The sequence below is a fragment of the Pezoporus flaviventris genome, unplaced genomic scaffold (genome assembly GCF_033815535.1).
Source record: "Pezoporus flaviventris isolate CSIRO_AGI_PZ_B2104156 unplaced genomic scaffold, CSIRO_AGI_Pfla_v1 ptg000040l, whole genome shotgun sequence".
In the NCBI taxonomy this organism is placed as follows: Eukaryota; Metazoa; Chordata; class Aves; order Psittaciformes; family Psittacidae; genus Pezoporus; species Pezoporus flaviventris.
In genome coordinates, this window is record NW_026892588.1 from 10386376 (window position 1) to 10404864 (window position 18489).

The 18489-nt window shown below is 42.8% G+C and overlaps 1 protein-coding gene across 4 annotated transcripts in view; it reads right to left on the minus strand.

Moving 5' to 3' along the window:
* The window catches only part of MAP3K13 (mitogen-activated protein kinase kinase kinase 13), a 78768-nt gene extending 67300 nt beyond the window's left edge, over positions 1-11468 (minus strand). For 2 of the 4 annotated variants that reach the window (XM_061465245.1, XM_061465244.1), the window contains exons 1-2: positions 11339-11468; positions 2946-3034 (exon numbers count right to left, since the gene is read on the minus strand). The gene's annotated coding sequence lies outside the window, so the exon portion shown is untranslated. Of the gene's footprint in view, positions 1-2945; positions 3035-9935; positions 9955-11338 lie in introns of those variants that run through there. The other 2 variants (XM_061465249.1, XM_061465246.1) reach the window with 2 other exon arrangements.
* Positions 11469-18489: the final 7021 nt, after the last annotated feature.

Consider the following 18489-nt stretch of genomic DNA (forward strand, 5'->3'; position numbering starts at 1 on the left):
TGCACTTCCTCCTGTGCCCTGTCCTGCAGGAGGGATGCGATCAGAGCAGGCATCAGATCCAGCTTGCTGGCCATCTGGCAAACCACAATGCTGCCTCTGATCAAGAGGAGGCTTCAAGCCAAGAATTAGTACCAACTGTTTTACTGGAAACATCTCCAAACATTTTCCAGCTACCTAACAAGGCTGGAACAGCTACTAGTTCCAATGGAGGCACCTCTTTACAACTACATGCTGTGAGAAGACCCTGCGCTGACAAGATCTGCTGGGGTTGTGACAGCAGCTAAGAAATCAGCAAGGAACAGGAATAAGTACTCAGAGCAGACAGTATCAGGAATACCAGTACTGCCTGATTATTTACTTAATGACTCATATGGAGGAGGATACATCCATTTAGACTTACTGACCAGTATGTAAACAGGTAATAAAAGAGCTTATGAAATCACTGGGAGCTCAGCCTTTCCTGACCTCAGAGAACAAAGAAGCCTTATAACAGCCAAGTATCTTCTTTTCACTCTCCGTCTTTCTTTACCCTGTTGCACAATCTTTCTCCACAGATTAAAGTTACACTTTTCACCAAATGTGAATGCAGAAGAGGAGAGAGCAAAAGGTATTTCTGTTCATCTACATCAATAGAAAAGTACAGACTATGCCAGCATAAATATATCCAAGTGAGATTCCTTAGTTTTCCAGATTTTTTTTTTTTTTTTGGCAAAAGGGTTCACAGGTAACATTTTTACTTTCAAAACATGAAGAGCATGTGGCTTAACTATAGACTTCTGCAATCAAGCATCATAAGAACTTTTTAATATTGGAGATTAATATACAGATGCTGATTCGTGCAGAATTCAGAGACTGCACTTAGACATACTTCCCCCCCAAAAAAAAACAACTAAAAATCATTATACACATACATAACCATTTACAGCCTCTTTACATATCAGAAACACATAATGTAGAAGAAACTATGACACTCCAAGACCTGCAGGCATGTTTTGAATGTGTAGACTGCAAACACAAGACAGGGGAAAAAAAATGGCTATTTCTTCATATACATGGAAAACAACTAACATATGCTCTTGAAATACATCCTACTTTTTCACAGCACTAGCTTCCACATTATTAAGTAGGAAGTGTGAAACATCAATAGCAAGTTCCTATTTAAAGGCCTGCAGGAGTTCTCAGTGTCTAAATATATATAACAATACCAACTCAAAATCCAGTTATGCCAGTTCACAAAGATACTCAGTTGACCTCAGTTTATACTTTTGTACACTTCAGTATTACTTTTCCCCACACACCGTTGCAAGGAACACCCAGGGCAACACACTTTCACTTAATGAAAGAGAAGCAAAGATGCTGATTCCAAAACATGGACCCAGTATTGCAGATCGCTTTCCTCCAGAACTAATCTTACATAAAAATTCCCATGGCTCTAATGTATATAAATTAAGTTACTCAAACATGTTCCCAAAAATTCCCACAGCTCATCCTCTTGAATCTGAAGAGGACACTTGCAAAACATAGACAACTAGTCAATGCAAGAGAACCTTTTAGAACTTGGTAACACTCTGGTTTGGGGATTTTGGGTTTCCATCATTTTTATGCAAAATTGTGCAGATTATACCAGAAACCAAATAGCACAAATTATTATGAACAGTATTTCTCTCTCCAGATACAAGTCTTATCTTCCTCAAGTAGTAAAGCCCCCTGACCCTGCATCCTTCCTACCTCTGTCAAGTACTACAGTCATGAGAGGCTCATCAGCACTACCAAATATACAAATATTTAAGAAACTCACATGGATAATGAGACACAGCTTAAATTTGCAAAACACAGGAAATGAGAGTTCAGTGCAGGCTGAATTTCTACAAGGCCCTTTCTTCTCACACCAAAAGGGATTTATGCACAACAGGCCTGTGACTCCACTGCTGAACACTTTAGAACAATTTCTGCACAGACAGAATGACAACTGACAACCCCCCAGAGCTATTTTTCACCACTTGCATTTCTCTATTAGCTCTGAGTCCATAGGTATCAGGTTGCTCATACCAAAATATAGAAAAATTAAAAAAGTAACCAACAGAAAAGCACATTTATTAGCCTAATTAAAAATTAGAACTAATGTTGCTGAAGAGGCAAACTTAGGCATACCTAAGCTCATGGCTTCTTCTTGTATGTTCTTCATTAAAGTGACAGTAAATGCTAAAACAAGATATTTTAAACCTCAACTGTTTGCCTCAGAAATCCTGGTTTTATTTGAATGTTGAATGCAGGACTCGTGTGACATTTCCCATTTTGACTTCTGTTATTAGAGGATTTAAAAACAATACCACACAGCCACTGCCTACAGCCCCGATGGGCTGAGTAGAAAAATAACATAAAAGATATCAAGAACTCTACGAAATATAATTTTTATTTCATTTAATTCAAGCTTTATGCTCTTTACTTTGGGGAAATTAACTTACCATCTTTAATAGTAAGCACTCTTCTTCAGCTACTCTGAATGCTGATAGCATCAACTGAGGTACAACTGGAACAGAACTTGAAAATGCCTAACGTGATTTAATATATTCACCAAACTAAACAAAAGTTTGCCTTCCAAACTGAACTTTCTCATCCTGCAAATGAAACTCCTGAGTTTCCTCCACTCACCAAAAAATATCCATGTTCCCACTGGCTCACCTCTTTCACTGAGTACTCCAGCTTTTTCAGATCTTTCAAATCAGTGATAATCAATAGCTATGGTGGAAAATGTTACCTACTTCCTACATATTTCTCCCAGTGATAAAATACGTATTTTCACAAGCACACTTCTATGGGCTGTGCCAGCCCAGAAAGGCAGCTGCACACTAAGCTGAAACGAGGACAGACCTACCTTCAGGAAGACTGATGGTCAAGGGTCAAGGCACTGGGCAGCTCATCTGTCACATGCAAAGTCTACTCACCTTCAATACATGGCTTATTTTGGAAGATGTAACGGTCCATCAGTTTTAGTCATTAGCTGTCTTTGGTCTTCCTCTCAGAAACTGGTATTCTGGAGATATAAGAAAAACTTCAACTTAAAATACAGCACTCTCAGGAAAAATTGTATGTTACATAAACATTGCATTTTTCCTGCTTTTTACAAGGCACACTCTAAATTCACCCAAAACCAATTTGACAGATCAAGTCGCTGAATTGCTAGGTTGTCTTATCTCAAAGAAGGTGGTGAGGGCTTCTTTCTTCACCCCTGCAACTCTCACAGCTTACACATTTACTATCTACATTAGAGTTTAAAGCTACACAGGTGCCAGAACTGAGAATTATGCTGTGTTATCAAAAGTCCCTTTTCACCTTGTCTGCTACATTTTACATACTGACATATATTCACTACACTTAGGTTTATCTCACAAGCACTGAGCTTTTCTGCTGAATTTCTCCAAGGTTCCCTTGATAATAGTTTAGCTTCCTTAACCTCACTAGAGACACTGGTTTCCAACTATGCAGCACAATCAGGGCCACTTCTTAGTCTGCTTTGAGAACTTCCAAGGATTATGATATATGTGGAAAATAAGGCTGAAAAGGCAAAGCAAAAGCACTAGGATTGTAAATGAGCAAATGCCACACTAGAAATAAATTCCCTAGGAGGCCCATTTTGCAGCCAAAATAATTAGATCACTAGCAAGAATCATCCTGAGCAGGTAGCTGGTGTGTTAGGATATTAACCAAGGTCATGTGCCTCTCACATCACAGTTTTTAAAATGATTCCTCCCCTGAAAACTTAACCCTAGGGCTCCATCCAAATTAAGTATTCACTGTTGATGTACATCGGTTCAAACTGAATCAAAGCATGCCAGAGTCTGTCAAGAGCTGACTGCCCAAGGAAAGGCAGTGTGCCTTCTAAGTGAGAGAAGGCCACATCTGAGAGCCACCTATACTCTGTGACTGCTGCTGCTGGGTGTTCAGAGACAACTGCCAACTCATTAAAATCCCACAGTAAAAGTTTATTAAATATGCAAACATTAATGGAATTGGACTAGCAGCTACTTAGGCAGATAAAATTTCAACACAGCGTGTTCCTGCAGTTCCTGTTACCAGTATTCTGCCCTTTTGGAAGTGCCTGTGAAAGAGTCAACTCTACTTAAGGGAGTAAAACTCTCTATCTCTTTCAGATCATTCAGGTCACATTCTCCAAGGCTCTTAAGAGCCAGGAAGCTTAGGAAAAGACACATATCTCCCAATAATTACAGCTCAGTATATACTATTCTCACTTGTCTGCTTGCGATACACAGTCTCCCCACCACTTTTTTTTCCCCTTTGGCCCTATCTGCAGGACAGGTCCCAAACCACTCTGCAGGCTTACAGGTATAAAGATTTTGCATATATCCCAAATTCACAGTTCTTGTCACCTTGCTGCTGGAGTTTGAGAGAACTACAAAGAGAGAAGTAGAGCTTCCTACAGACAATTTAGATTTAAGATTATATATAGATTGAAGAAAACCAGCCACTTAAAAACAACTCTGCTGAGTAGAGCTCTGCTTGGAGTGACTCTTTCTAAAAAAAAGTGTCAGAGTCCTCCATGCAAACAACAATCTCAATACAATTTGTTCCACAAAATGCAGTTTCATTCCTGGATGACTCTGCAAAGTCCCAGTGCTTGGTCAGTACCTCAGCAAGCCTTCAGGTTTTGCTGTAGAGTGAGATCAGACTTGGAAATGTTCTTCACTAATACTATCAACATAATCTGAGCTAGCCCAGGAGGGAAAGGAGGACTCATTACACAAAGCATAAACACACTCCTAAGTCTGTAATACACCTCCATGTGACTCTGGCAATAGCCCTTGCTTCCTCAGTAGTAGTTTCAAAGAACATATGGAAGATTTAATCCTCTAATCATTAAATAAAAAAAAGTCTTCTCCCAACACACAGGTGTGGTATAGCACCTCTGCCTTGGAGATGGGAAGTTTCAGAAACAAAGACTGAAATGAAATCTTATGGAGCAACCTGGAAAAAGCATAACTTGCCAGGAAAGAAATGAAATTAAGAAGTACAATGCACTGCAACCTCCAAACTAAAGAGTGAATTCATTGACTGCAAGAAGGGGAAACTGTCCATTCGGGTGAGCAGGTTCTTTACTACCATCTTTCCTGATACTGAGACAGTTGGGTAGTAGAAAAATGTGGGCCATTTTAAGTGCCAAGAACCACCCAGCTTATGCAAAGCAATGCAAATCTGAAGTTAGTGGTTTCTTTCATTCCTGCAACCACAGGGGCCAACACAAAACAGACAGAAGGCTCAAGGATGCCTTGACCAGGAGGGAATCAACAAAATCAGATGTCCGTTATCTGCGGCAACACAAGGCATCACGTGTCACAGAACCTTGAGCAGCAGCCAATTTGGAGTCCACAATAGCATTCCAGTCCATGAATCAGGAAGCCTGGGCTTAGATTTAGGTTTTTTTGAGAAAGAAATGACAGATCCTGTTGGAAATGAAGGCAAAGAGATCAACTTTCTGAACAGGGCACTGATCAAATCTCACACTCAGAGTCTGGAGAATCATCTTTGCTGCTTAAGTGTGCTCAGAACCACAGGAAAGCATCCAGCTCATCAGTAAGCTTGAGGTGCTGGTCCCGAGGTCAGCTGCTCCCTGACAAAGGAAAGGAAAATCCATACAAATCCTTTAATCTCTTAGGGACATCATGATGATTCTTTCTGTTACAACTTGTATATTCTGGCCCTAGACATAGGTGAAAAAAAAAACCCTGAAAACATTCCCTATGGCTCCAAGCACCAGGAATTTTCTATAAAGATTTCTCCTCAGTCAACTGCCTCGGTCAGCTTACTGAGCTCCTGAACTTGACTGCACTAAGCAGCACCCATCAACAGCTTGGATCCTCTCTCCCCAGAGAGCTCTTGCCCCCCAGGAATGGGCTATAGATAAACAAATACAAAAAATAATACTTCATTGAACAAAGGTGCTGGCTGTGAGCTACTGCCCATCAGACTGCAAGAGGAGTCTCTAATCACAAGATCACATCAAATCAGTTAACCAGCATCACTATTTCCTCCCATTACAGACAGATAAGCACATCGAAACTACAGGACATTGCGCAGGAATGTAAACGACCCATTAAAAAAGCTCTCTATTTGTAAGTGAACCAGGAAGGTCAAAGTACTCTGTATCAGCTGTAAAACATATTAACCTTCACTTAGGAAGATATGAAGGGAGAGAAGTCCTCCCAGCAACCCTATGAGTACAGCAACTTTTAAACGTTCTCATTTCTAAAGGGGTGTTGCAATACCACTGAGCAACACCGTGAACTTTAGCATTCAGGTTGTTATAGGGAAAACAGGTAGAAAACAAATGATGCTAAGGAAAACTCAGAAATCAATCTGCTACCTGCTGAGGCCCATGGCACCACTAGCATGAGACCCCACCACTGTTTTCTCCACCTCTGCCAATATTCAGGTGCTTGGCTGATCTGAAGCCAGCAGCAGCACTGGATACACAGCACCAGTGAGAAACTGCTCTTCAAAGGATAAAAAAGTAGTCCAGAAACAGAAAGGAAATTCCACCTCCTTTAGCACTAAGCTGTCTTGTCACAGACCAAAGGCCAAAACTGTAATGGCCATAGCACCAGGCACCAAATAAGACAGTGAGATTGCAACCTGATGAGCCAGGCTGGTACAGTGATCCAGAGCTGCAGACACCAAGGGCATTGACCATTATCTATGAGTCATGGGGCAAATCTCTTGAGCTAAGACAGGAGCAGTCATAACTCACAAGCCTCTTAAACGCGGACAAGGTGTTTCCTGACAACCATAACCAGTCAAGGGAGTTAAATGAACGTTTTCTGGCCAACTTGCTGCTGGATGACCCCACTAACACTTCTTGGCAGAAGACAGGATCCTCTCTGACAGAACCACCACCAACAGCTGATCCAGCACAGTGAGACCAAAGCTGACATTGCTGTACTTGCCTTTGCTTGGCTGTGAGGTTAGATGGGCTGACCACCTTCTCCCCGAGGGAACTCCAAAAATAGCATTCACTAACTCAAGGGAGTCCACGCCTGAATAAACCACAGGCAGAGGTCTTTGTTCACAGCTCACACCACAGCAGTAACTCACTCAGTAGATGGATACAAGGAGAAACATAGGTCACACATGCAGAGAAAAAGAGATATCCATACTTCAAAGATATCATAGATCTTGTTTTCAGGGTCACGAAATAAACATCCATTAAAATAGCCTGCAAGTGCTGGTGTACAGCTCAATATGAGCCAGATGGGCCAAGGGAAAAACATGATTCATTAGAAAGTAAAGAAGTTGTTGGTTATTTTCCCCACTAAATTGCCCAATGAATCACTAAAGAAAAATCTTTGTGATGTAACTATTCAGACTTACATAAAGAACACTCGTAATTAGCTCTTCAAGTAATCCTCTGACCACCATCTGGAGTTCAGCCTAAACCTTGACCTCACTCACACCAAACATCCGTGCATCTTTGAAACACACCCAACAGCGAATCCCATCACACTAAATCCATGAAGTGGAAAAAGCTGACAGAAGTATCAAAACTTGAAATACCTTTCACTTCATGGGCTCTACACAAACAGCTCTATAAATCCATGTTCCAGAATATCCAGAGTAAGCAAAGAGCAATTCACCCCCATCACATTTAGGGAAATGGTTTCAAAAGGACTAAGAGGCAGGATTTATTAACCCAATCCTACATGTAAAAGAAAATATTTCTTCCACCAAAACCTTAGTTTATAGCAAAAGAAGTCAACATATGACATACTCAACCTTATTGCAATAACACAGGAGAAAAGTCTCCCTAGAACTAGATTCTGACAGGAAACTAGACTTACCAAAGATATTAAGTCACTTATTCCCCCACCCACCTATAAACAGCTCAAAATATATTACTATTAAAGGATGCAGAAATTCCTTCATCTAAAGCACCACAGATGTCTGAGGTTTTTTTTTCTTTTCGCTAACAACCTCCTGATTAGTATGAAACTCCTATTCCCACAGACAAATGAGAAAGACTAAGATGCCTCCCACCTACAAAGCCTCTCAGCTAGAAAAAAAATTAGTTTTCCATAATATACAACTGTGTTGCATGCCGAGCTCCCCACAGCAAAGCATTCAATGATACATGCCACAGCACCAAAGAAAAACTATCTCCTTAGTTCCAGAGGAATTCTGTTTTCAATAAAGTTTAGCAAGCAGATTTTTAGACCTTTGTAAGAAAGCCCACAACAGCAAGGGAAGAGGCATGAAGCAGGCCAAAAATACTGAACCAGTTATGCTTAGTTCATATCTGAATCTGCAAGAAGGAGAAATGTTTATTTTTTCAAGGCATCATGCATACATAAAACACAAAGAGCCTTCTGTACTGAGAGACATGGTCCCAGAGACAGACCTCCTGACAGCTGGCCTACTGGCACACTGGTACTTTTCAGTAAAAATAAGAACAAGATGAGAAAGGACCACCAGGGCTGGCACCAATGATGAGACCCCAAAGTCTAGATATTTCACTATCAACAGAGAAACAGAAAAGGACTGTCACCACCCCCAGGTACAAAATTTACTACCTACTCATGTAATGCAGCAGAAACTAACATGGGGCATGAATATATTACAGGAAGGTTGCCGAGCCTCCTCTGCAATCATTAGCTGTCTCTGTGCACAGCTAGGCTGGCTTCAGTTTGGTAGGGGGTAATTTTAAGTCGTTGCTATCTTTGCCACAATACCCTTCTCTTGGCAGCAGCTTCAGCAAGGGTTACACAAGACCAAAGTCCTACACAGCAAGTCAATATTTAACTTAAGCACTGTACTGTTGAGACCCACCTAAAATATTTGATAAAGTAACTTATTAAATCTTACACTATCTTTTCTAACAAACAATAATAAGGAGCAATTTATCTTCTAGTTGTAAAGATAAATTCAACAACAAAAGCAGTTAGATCCAGCTTTAGCAACTTTAATAAGGGACCTAATAGAAAACGTTTCCATGAAAGGAGATCAAAACAATACAACATATATACTGCAGAACAGGTTCAAGGCAGGGGCAGAAGCCACAGTACAAAAATCATTTAAAACAAAACCACAGTGAGTTCTGGAAAGTCAGCACTTTTTCCAAGAAGTAGCATTTTAACACTGCAATTAAAGCCATTGAACTATGTCACAAAGGCATATATAAAACTCCTGGACATTACAAGGAGAATTCATTCTCCCTAAATAGCTGAATAAAATCTATGAGCTGCTGTACTAACGTGGACTTTAAAACAGTACAATAAATAGAACACTGGGTTGTTGTTTTTTTCCTTTTCAGGATGATTCTTCTTAATCTTAGTGAAGCTAATCAAATTATTTATATCCCTAAAATGTCTTAGCATGCACCTGATGCAAAGTTTTGCTAATAGTCTTATCTTTTATCATCTTAATGGACAAAAATTTAGCTGATGTCAGAAACAGCTGTTAAAATACAGTTCAGACCAAAACTGAGCAACTGAGAGTAACTTCCCATTTGCTACATCCATTTCAATTCTTTATCCACCTCTTTCCTGTGCCTAATGTGATCTCTTTATACATTGCTAGTACTCCTATCCTTACACTTAGCAAAAACTCCTTTTGTTCTCTGAACATCTGTTTTAGTGATGATTCCAGTGGAGTTACTGGTAATAATCATCACAGGCAAAGTCCTAAAAGCTCTCCAGTTCTACATGTCTAATCCTTCACATTTAACAGTCTGGTCATCAAGCAAAAGTAAACTTTTTCAGGAAACAACATAAATATGAAAGTCTGGAGGGGGGCTGAGATTTTTAGTCACATCATAAAATAAGGAGACAGTATCACACAGCTGTCAGCTAAAAAAGTACCAAACCAAAACAACAACCACCACAAAAAGCCACACAAAAAACCCAGCCACCAACACTAGGCCAGCTCACCTGTGCAGGGAAGTGCAGCCCCAGGGAACATTTTCACAAGCAGCTTAACTGATTTTGCCCCATGACACTGCCTAATGGGCGGACCTGCCTCTCCCTGTTACATACACTGCATTAGTACAGATACACAGCTCCATCGGTTCACTTGCTGTATGGTGCTAACTGCTGGTGGGTTTAGCAGAGGAATCCAGCCAACCACACAACCACTTGCACCTGCACAAGACAGGCAATGGAAATAGGCAGACAGAGAGCTGGAAAAGAGGTGCACAGGGCCACCCTTCTGAGCGGGAACATAATCTTAAACCTGATCTCCTGAAATTCCACACCTCATGGTACCTATAGTTATGTACACATAGAAGTTAGCTTTCACATCTCAAATGCCTCCTTGGCACAATCAGATCAGGACTCTAATCCAACTCAGAGTGAATGCAGAAAGTATTTACCTTATGTTTTCACTCTGCTTTGAGAGCAAGATCAGTCTGTTAAGACCAGTCTATCTCTGAACTACTAAAGCTAGAGGATAAAAGAACAACTGCAAATGAAGTCACAACAAGGTCTTAGCAATTTCCAGCAGCAAAACTCCCACAAAGCTGAAACGAGAAAGGAGTCTGACAGGGTCCTATCCATTTCCTCTACATGCTTCGTTTTCATTGTGCTACATTTGCAAGTGTTACTTCTATCTATTTCCATTCTCTTAGCAAAAATAAGCTAGAGGTACTAGATTCTGCCATGGGAACTGCTTCTTCACACAAAGACGGCAAGATGCTGTCTTCCTTCAGTTTTAAGCACTGCAATTCTTACCAGCTATCCCCTTGTTTCACTCTATTGAGCTAAGCCAAAGATAGTCCAAGCAGTGCACCTGCTAAAGCCATCCCTTTCACTCTTCCAACCTCCTGCCAGGTGACAGAAGCACAGAAATTACTTACACTTTTTTTTTTTTTATGTCAGCAGCCCCTGGGACGTTTTGCTCAGACAGGATTACAACAGTACACCAGACACCATGGTCTTAACTCAGTAATGATCTACCTCCGATCCCCTCTGAAGAGCTACTTAAACGCTTCCTCCTTCCCGGGAAGAGGAGATAACACCCTGCGATTGTTCACCTGTCTCAAAATAAGCATTACCAACACCTTGCCTCATTATAGGGCTGAGAAACAGCTACTGCCACAGATATCACTGTTTCTTTTAAATACTAAAACCTCCTTTTTTTTTAATATGCCACTCAACACAGGACAAATCCTGTCTCGACGCGTGCAAAGCAGAAGCGAACCCCGCGGGATGCGCTCAGTGCCCCTAGGGAGTCCCGAGAGGAGAGGCACCCAACGCTCCGACAGCGCTCAGGTGTCTGAGGGGCCACCTCAGCAGCGACCCTGAGGGCCCTGCCCGCACCGCCCTCCCCGCGTTACCTGGGCACCGCGTCCGGCGCCGGTAACACCGCCCGGCTCCGCACCGCGCCGGCCTCGCCTCCGCAGCGTCACTTCCGAAGAGGGGCAGGACCGCAACACCTTCCTCTCCGCCCCGCCGCGGTTCGCTGGGCGCGCAGGCGCAGGAGGCCTCCTGCGCCTGCGCGCCCAGCGAACCGCGGCGGGGCGGCGGGTCCGTGAAGCAGCGCGGTGTGCCCGAGAGGCTCCCGCAAGAGGCTCCGCGGTCCCGTAGCAGTGGGGAATCCCTGCTGCCGAGGATCGGGCCTCTCGGACAATGGACGGGCCCCAGCCAGGCGTGTTCTCGGCCGCCAGGGCAGCCAGTTTAGTCACCTGTGTGGGCTGACGTGGAAAACAGTGCCCGAATTCGTGGCTGAGTGCAAGTAGGGCAGGCAAACCACAAAATTCTTGTAACCTCAGGTTTCCCCTGTTACCCCAATAGTCATAATTTTTCATCCAGTTCTTACAGAAACCCGGACTGGTTTGGGTTGAAGGGACCTTAAAGCTCATCCAGTTCCACCCCCCTGCCACAGGCAGGGACACCTTCCACTAAACCAGGTTGCTCCAAGCCCCTGTGTGCAACCTGGCCTTGAACGCTGCCAGGGATGGGGCAGCCACAGCTTCTCCGGGCACCCTGTGCCAGCGCCTCAGCACCCGCACAGGGAAGAGCTTCTGCCTAAAATCTCATGTCAATCTCCTCACTGTCAGGATAAAGCCATTCCCCCTTGTCTTGTCACTGCAGGCCCTTGTCAAAAGCCCCTTTCCAGATTTCTTGTAGCCCCTTTATGCACTGGCAGCTGCTCCAAGGTCTCCCCGAAGCCTTCTCTTCTCCAGGCTGAACCAGCCCAGCTCTCTCAGCCTGTCTCCAGAGCAGAGCTTCTCCAGCCGTCGCAGTATCTCTGTGGCCTCCTCTGGACTCTCTCCAACAGCTCCACATCACCCTTGTGTTGTTGCCCCAGAGCTGGATGCAGGACTGCAGGGGGGGGTCTCACAAGAGCACAGCAGAGAGGGAGAATCCCCTCCCTCGACCTGCTGGTCACACTGCTGGGAATGCAGCACAGAACATGGGAGGTTTCTGGGCTCAAACACACACTGCTGGGTCATGGAGAACTTCTTGTCAACACCCTCAAGTCCCTCTCAGGCCTGCTCTCAATCCAGTTTCTGTCCAGCCTGTATTGCCCCGTCCATTACACCATTACAGAGGTGACAGCAAGCATCCATAGCTCGCTGGTGTCACCGGTTTTTGGATAAAGTCCTGTAGTGCTTTTGGTGACACCATCTACTGCAAACCAGCACATGCAGTACAAATAATTAAAATAAATAAATACAAAAGGCAGCAATACCTGTATGACAGCACTAAGTGCTTGTGTTTGCTGGCATTTTAAAAATCCTGGAACATGTCCCCCACTTCTAGTTCTCACCCAGTGGAAATCGTAACAGCCACATCAATTTCCATGGTAAGTAATGAGGAACCATCGCTGCAGTTCACTCTGCTGTCTTACTGCATATCAATCCAAGAAAAAGGTCTCTCTACGTGCACAAGCAATACCACGGCTTGCCAGGAGGTGTTGCTTTGAAACCACTCAAATATCGGAGCTTAAAAATCATGAAATGGGCTTGGACTCTTAAAAATAGCTGACTGACACTTTGTTCTGGCAGGGAGAAATCACGATCCTCCATTTGAAATGATAATTTTTCTTTAAGAGTATTTAAATCTGAAATGCACAGAGTAGTTTGGAGGGAAACAAATGCTGAACAGGCAACCTACTCGATGGGAAATAGTACTGGTTTGACCATTGCTAACAAATACGTTAAATCAGCTTTATGTATGTAAAACTGTCTGGCTTTGTCTTTGAAGGTCTGGATGTTAATACATATCTTAACAGACCCGATGTGGTGGGGAGTTTTAGAGGGGTAACTCTTGTTTTCAAGAAGCCAGGGAGTATACTAAAGTCTCAATAAGACAAATAGTCATGCTGCTCAGCTGTGTCACTGCACTCTCCACATCTGCAAACATACCTCTTTAAAGAAAATTAGCTTTTTTTTCAAAGGGGAGTGTGCAGTTTTGGATATATAACTGTTCTGTGCCTACAGCCCTGTTTCCAAGTGCATTTAACAGTGACAAAATTAGTTATTCATTTAATTATGCCCAGCCTCTGTCTAGAAGACAGAACAGGAGGAGAAGTTTCCAAGCCATTTGAAACCTTTCTTGCTAAAGGAAAAACTGCCTCAAAGGATACCCAGCAAGGAGATATTTTCAAATATGTCTTTATCACATCAAGCTAAAATGACCTTCATGGCTAAAACAAGCTGAAGCTTTTCAGCAGAAATTTCAACTCTAGATTGGATGATATTTCACAGCCCACAATATGCCTTGTTGTGTAGACATAGTTATCACACTTACTCCAGCTGTGCCTTTCAAAGAGCTATACATGCCAGCCCTGAGGCAATGAACTCCAGCTCACTGAGGCTCTGGAAGGCTGTTTTTGGAGACAGATTACAAAAGGACCTTAGAAGAGGAGGTCACCTAAGTGTGTGTATAACCAAAGGAGCCTTTGAAAACTATTTTATGATCAAATGTTTACCAATATTGGGTTTTAGCACAGTTTAAGGTATTACCTAGGATCAGAGAACAGCATACCAGATAAAAGATTACAGATGTGAGGAGATCCACAGCTCTTTTTACAACAAATAATTTCTTTTAAATAAATATATATAATATATAAAATTTGAAAGTCATAACTGTAAAAGGGAAACCAGAAAACAGTTGTTGGTGAATTTAACTGGCCTCTACAAGCCATTGTTTTCAACAGCAGGGTGTAAATCAAGTCTGATGTTTGGACCCACTGCTGTCAAGAACAAGTAAGTTTTCAGAGCTCCCACACTTCTCAGCACCATGACCACAAATTTTACCACAAAACCTCAGCACGGATTCTGCAGCTAGTTAGAACTTCCATATTCCTCAGACATAATTTCAGCAGAAATACTTCTACAGCTGGAACACCACTGCAAACCCTCCTTTTCAAATGCCTCTGGGGTCAGGAATTGACATGTTTTGTGCAACTAGTCAAATAATAATTTTCCAGAAATTTTTGTTCTGTGTGAATAGGTTTATAGGAAATCAAGCTGCATCTTCTGAAACACCTTGCAGCAATGATATACTAGAATAAAAAATAAGCTGAGCCTCCTATAAATAAAGCACTTGTTCGTATCCTTCAGCACTTCCTGATGATTCCTAAGGCTGATGATCCCAGGAGACCTGACAGACTCTTGTTGCTCTGGCTCAGGAAGAAGCAGGATTCTTTTCCTTTTACCACAGCACATTCTGAGGGGTGTGGAAGACAAAGCACAACATTCACATTCCTTGAAATCATAGAATCATAGAACGGTTAGGGTTGTAAAAGACCTTAAGATCATCTAGTTACAACCTCCCTACCATGGGCAGGGACACCTCACACTAAACCATATCACTCAAGCTACGTCCACCCTGGTCTTGAACACTGCCAGGGATGGAGCATTCACAACCTCCCTGGGCAACCTATTCCAGTGCCTCAACACCCTAACAGGAAAGCATTTCCTCCTTATACCCAATCTAAACTTCCCCTGTTTAAGTTTGAACCCGTTACCCCTTGTCCTATCACTACAGTCCCTAATGAAGAGTCCCTCCCCAGCATCCCTATAGGCCCCCTTCAGATACTGGAAGGCTGCTATGAGGTCTCCACGCAGCCTTCTCTTCTCCAGGCTGAACAGCCCCAACTTTCTCAGCCTATCTTCATATGGGAGGTGCTCCAGTCCCCTGATCATCCTCGTGGCCCTTCTCTGGACTTGTTCCAACAGTTCCATGTCCTTTTTATGCTGAGGACACCAGAACTGCACACTATACTCCAAGTGAGGTCTCACAAGAGCAGAGTAGAGGGGCAGGATCACCTCCTTTGACCTGCTGGTCACACTCCTTTTCATGCAGCCCAGGATTTGGTTGGCTTTCTGGGCTGCAAGCGCACACTGAAGCCAACTCATGTTCATTTTCTCATCAACCAACACCCCCAAGTCCTTCTCCGCAGGGCTGCTCTGAATCTCTTCTCTGCCCAACCTGTAGCTGTGCCTGGGATTGCTCCAACCCAGGTGTAGGACCTTGCACTTGACATGGTTAACCTTCATAAGGTTGGCATCAGCCCACCTCACAATTGTGTCAAGGTCCCTCTGGATGGCATTCCTTCCCTCCAGCGTATCAACCAAACCACACAGCTTGGTGTCATTGGCAAACTTGCTGAGGGCGCATTCAATCCCACTGTCCATGTCAGCGACAAAGATGTTGAACAAGACCGGTCCCAACACCGATCCCTGAGGGACGCCACTCGTTGCTGGTCTCCAGCCGGACATTGAGCCATTCATCACAACTCTTTGCGTGAGGCCATCCAGCCAGTTCTTTATCCACCGAGTGGTCCTTTGGTGAATAATCCCTCACTTTCACTTATAATAATGGAGTTTCTAAGGATTTAATATTGCCATTTTGAGAAGCCTTGCCTTTCTCCAGAGCTAGAATGGGCCCCAGGTATATGTACATGTAATAATACAATAATACATATAATAATACATAAATGTATTATTGTGTACAGTTCTGGTGTCCTCAATGTAAAAAGGACATGGAACTGTTGGAACAAGTCCAGAGAAGGACCACGAGGATAATCAGGGGACTGAAGCACCTTCCGTATGAAGATAGGCTGAGAAAGTTGGGGCTGTTCAGCCTGGAGAAGAGAAGGCTGCGTGGAGACCTCACAGCAGCCTTCCAGTATCTGAAGGGGGCCTATAGGGATACAGGGGAGGGACTCTTCATTAGGGACTGTAGTGATGGGACAAGGGGTAACGGGTTCAAACTTAAACAGGGGAAGTTTAGATTGGGTATAAGGAGGAAGTTCTTTACTGTAAGGGTGGTGAGGTACTGGAATGGGTTGCTAAGGAAGTGAATGCTCCATCCCTGGAGGTGCTCAAGGCCACGTTGGACAGAGCCTTGGGTGACATGGTTTAGTGTGAGGCATCCTTGTCCATGGCAGGGGGGCTGGAACTTGATGATCTTAAGGTCCTTTCCAACCCAAATTATTCTATGATTATATATTTACTGAGCATTATTCTCTACTACACAGTAGTCAAAAGCCCAGTAATCAAACGGATGACAAAACTGGACAACTGCAGAGGAATATCCATGACCTACCTGCCTTGTCCTGTTGAAAGCAAGCCTTTCATTACTCCTCAAACTTTCTTACACAAAGTTAAGCCTCTGTCATAATCATAGTTCACTTCAGAAGTGGCACCAGCTAGCACAGACAGCTAGTACAGCTATCCCCTAGAAGAGGATGAAGACATGAGCAACTTTAGACAGTCACTTTTAGTTATATTTCTCTTCATATAGCAAGATATCATTTCTTTTGGCAGGCCTAGGGCTAGAGGAAGATTCCACAATGTCTTGTGGTTTCACAGTCAACAGCTGCCAGGCAGGGAAGAGCCCTGCCCCTTGCAGAACAGCTTTACGAATAGAAGCGCTGTACAAGAATAGAAATATAGAAAAAATAGAAACCTGTACAAGCTTTTGGTGAATTGCTCAAAAGCTTATAAAAAAGAAGCTTAACCATCTTGATTACATTTTGTCAAGGTTAAGTGCACCAACTGGCTCTGCAACCGCAACCCCCTCCCATGGTTGCCTATGCTCAAGATCATCTCTGATAGAGCAGACCTGCATTGGCTTGGATCAGACTGTGAGAGTTAAAAACAGGAAGGAGCCTAATCTGGGACCTATGCCCATGTACTCACCTTCTCCTTTGGACTGAGAGTTGCAGTTAAGCTCAGGCCTTTGCACTTGGTCCTGTACAATTCAGCACAGAACAAAGGTCTGAAGACTTTAATTTCCTTTGCTGTATACATTTAAACACACTTCTTCTCATTACCAAACTCTATTTGTCTTTAAGGAGAAAAAAGCATATATGGCTTGCAACAATAAACCTGAAACTTTTACTGGAGCTTTGCCACAATCTTTTAAATCTTTCTTTTTTTTCTTTTTCTTTCTTTTTTTTTTTTTCCTGTGAAATGTCTTTTCCTGAGACCTGTTTTCTTCTGTGTTTATTCATGCTCAGAAGTGCCCTGTTTTGTCACTACTACAGCAGTTGTGTTATTAAAGGACAAGTAAAATAAAGCTGTAAATAATAAACAGAAAGTACAACTCAGAGTGATCTTTGATTTTATTACAGTTAATAAAAACACACCAGGCCAGTTAGCCCTCCAAGGAACAGTTTACCTATTTTTATGAACTCCCCAAACACACTGTTTTACAAGCGAATTGCAGAGTATTGTCCCTGGTTTTGGTTGTTGTGTTGGGTTTGGGGTTTTTTTACATAACAAGTGACAGAAGAGCTGCAGGGATCCATCACAACAGCAATAACAATAAAGGCAGCAGTTGCTATGAGTGAAGACTACATGTTCATACAGACTTTTCCATAGACATAAATCAAGTTCTAAAATTATCTACACCTATTCCAGACCAGGGGAAGGAGCTGTAGCCATTCTGCCCCATGGCTGACTTTTAAAGGCCAAGAGATAGAAAAGAGAGATTGTAGAGACATAAAAACGTTTCAAGCAAAGATCACATTCCACAGCAAGCTAGGACAAAATACACCTCACCCCATAGATTGAACCAACAGCCTACAGTCCGTAGGGAAAGACAGGCCTCATTACACACTCATACCTGTGAGCAGCATGTGTGGTTGATGGCTTTTTTTCCGCAGGAGTTACTGGGGGGACTCACGCTGTTCTGTGATCAACTCTGATGTGTCTCTTACCAGCACTGTGAGAACACAGACTGGAAGCATCCTTGTGTTTTCTGCATTGCTTCTGGAATAGCTGCATAGGGGATGGTCACAGGGCAGGACAACCAGACACCAGCAGATCCATGTAAAAAGTCATTCAACAGCCAGGAATTTTCCCTCCAAAGAACCTTCTTTCTCCCTAAAATTACTTTTTTTGTGTGAAGGACATATTTTGTAATATAAGAAACAACTTATTTATTTGTTTGTTTATTTATTTATTTCCCCCTACCTTCTAGGTTTTTTGTTACAAACTGGTATTTTTCTGAGTAAGATTTTACAATG